We start from the raw sequence: 2824 nt of genomic DNA on the forward strand, positions 1-2824 counted from the left end.
AGCCTATAGAAAAATTTCATGTCTACAAATTACAAACCTAAAATATATGTACTTTCAAAGATTTTTATTTTCCACTCCATCAAGATTTTGCTGATCTCGATTTGTTTTTGTTACTGCTCATCCCGACGCTTGTGTTTGCTGCAGGTCAATAGAGACGATTATATTGAGATAGATTGGTTCATTTTATGTAGACCATACACCAGCCATATGTATCATAGCTTTTTATTTATCTTACCTCTTCTTATACAATAATATATCACTAATGCTAATGCAGCTTATTGCAATCTTGTGTTGTAGTATTTTCCCCTTATATAGTATGTGTCTCACAAGCTTATTCTATGGCAAACAATGTGTGAGGTTTCAGATTCTGTAATTTTTAGACATAAAGGGTTGCATGAATATTTTACAGGTGGGAACACAAGACATATAATTTGGAGCATTTGATCCATAGATTCTGTAATTTGTTACTTCAATTTTTTTCATAAATTATGCTTGTCTAGAGGAAGATAGTAGCATGGCTTGTACTTTAGGTCTGTAGGAACACAAGACATATAATTTGGAGCATATGAATACTCTCCGCCGTCACTGATCTTAATTTTGAAACGTTTCTCACTGATCTTCGGATTGAAAAGTTGCAGCACTTATTACATTTTATCATTTTACCTGAAGATGTAACATGAAAAATTGCAGTATTTGTCTGGAAAATTAATTTGCTCTCACATCTGAAGTCGTGTCTATCCTGTAGCTTGGCACTAGTTAGTTTGGTTCATTAAACCCAAGTACAATATGAAACTTCGTTGCCAACTTTGAAATCCCATACTGGATTCCGATCACATTGGTCTAATTTTATCATTTTGGCCCTGTGCAGTTTTTAACATTTCAGTTTTGCTGTGTTTGAGGTAGAGGCGCTGATTATTTGTTCCATATATGTACTTTTTTGTTCTGTTCAGTTGCGTGCATGACAAAATGTAGTTTTCAGTAGCATGACTGTTGATTACTAATTGCTATGGCATTTTATTTTCTGATACATCTAAAGCGTCCAATGCGATTTGCTTCACTGCAGAGTAATATGGATGAAGAACTGAGGGCAGCGTTTGGTCAAACAATTCCGGTAGGAAATTGGTTTTCGCAAATGCCCAAATTGTGGTAAAGGCAGTAAAGGTAAGTTAAGAGTCTTTCGGTTACATGAAGAATAAAGACTATATTTATGATGATTGATGCGGGAAATGGACTCAGTACTTCACTTACATGTTGTACATAATGAGAAGGGTTCGTTTTCTAGAATTATTATAAATGTGATACAGATTCTGGTATAACCTTCGGTTGGCTACAATTCATGTCGAAGATACAATGCAGAAGCATGATATGAATGTGTGCCAACTCAACAAAACAAAATGTTGCTCTATGAATCATTGTTTAAAGTGATTCAGTATCAGTTCATCTCTTAAGATCATTGCACCATCAAGCATCTTCCTTGTAGCATTGGCTGCAGCCATTTTCTATAGAAAAATTATAGTAACCATGCATTTATGTTTCTTTAGTTTGATTTTAGCATTTGTTTCAATGAATTTGAAGGTACTGGCATAGCGGAGTTATTGTGGTATATGCCAGCATGTTTCACGCTGTCACACGAGCTGTCGATAACTCGATATGCTATGAGTTGTCCTTCTGACGAAGAACTTTTGCTTACATCTCAATTTTCATTGTGTCTGGAGGACAAATACTAATACTATCTCCTTTGGTCTTTTGGCTGTCCCTCAGGCCATGAATGTTGCTACTGGGGTGAAGGAGAACATCCAGCTCATGAGGGGGCTTCACATGGTCACCGATATCCAATACCTTGATTGTCGTGAGGCGCTCGTGTGGAAGTGCAAGATGGACTAAGAGGAATCACAGAAGTACAAGGAATGGAAGTTCATATTTGAGAAGGCAAATATTGTACATCAGAATTAGTAGTAAATAAAAAAGTCAAAGATGTGCCAAAATACTATGATGGAGATGTGAATTGTGATCCATGCCTTTATACATAGCAGTCACCTGTAAGTACCAATTTGTTGGTTGCGCCATCTTATTTCGCACTATAAATTACACTTCTATATTCTGTGGAGAGACAAAATTTTGTTAATTTGTCTTGTAACCATTTTTTGTTCATAGCTGGTTGGCTTAAGAATGTTTGATCTTTTTGTTAAACATCAAACTAAGAAATGGATCAACTTCTTGCTGTAATTTCCATTGCTACCTTGTGTAGTTGTGATGTGTTTAATGATGAAAACAAGTGTATGGCTATATCTCTATGAAACCATAAATAATACATCAGCCCTAACTTGGTTGTGTATACTTTCCTTGTCATTAGAAGCACTTGCTCCAGAAAAAGGAAGCACTTACGCCATCACATGGACACTTACCATTGAAAGATTTTCTGAAGTTTTACCCGGTACTAATTGCAATAGTTTTGTTAACAATGTCTGCAGTGAACCTGACTTGAGAACATTGACTTTCTTTTAGCTTGTTGATAGTGGTTTCCATGCTGAAAAGATGTTCCTTTCTAATGTTTTTTCCATGTCGATTAGTTGTACATATAGACAGTATTACCATACAATATAACTTAAATTTAGATAAAAAAATCTTATGATTTTTGTGTTTATAATGGAGACGTGCGTTGCACGTACAAGCTTACTAGTACTACTAGTACTGGAGGTGGAGTAGTGGTAGAGTAGTTTATATTTTCTTTGCGTACAGTACCAGTTAGTCGTGCTTTAAAACTGATCGGCACGCCACTAAAAAAATAAAGGTCGATAACTAATGCGGCACCTCAGGCCAACGC

General features: G+C 35.9%; 1 long non-coding RNA gene across 1 annotated transcript; it reads left to right on the forward strand.

Moving 5' to 3' along the window:
* Window positions 1-6: 6 nt before the first annotated feature.
* LOC125551111 lies at window positions 7-2098 on the forward strand. Its single transcript, XR_007302195.1, has 2 exons — window positions 7-1161; window positions 1762-2098. It is a non-coding gene; the product is annotated as an uncharacterized LOC125551111 (long non-coding RNA).
* Window positions 2099-2824: the final 726 nt, after the last annotated feature.

Source organism: Triticum urartu, chromosome 4 (assembly GCF_003073215.2).
Source record: "Triticum urartu cultivar G1812 chromosome 4, Tu2.1, whole genome shotgun sequence".
Classification (NCBI taxonomy): domain Eukaryota; kingdom Viridiplantae; phylum Streptophyta; class Magnoliopsida; order Poales; family Poaceae; genus Triticum; species Triticum urartu.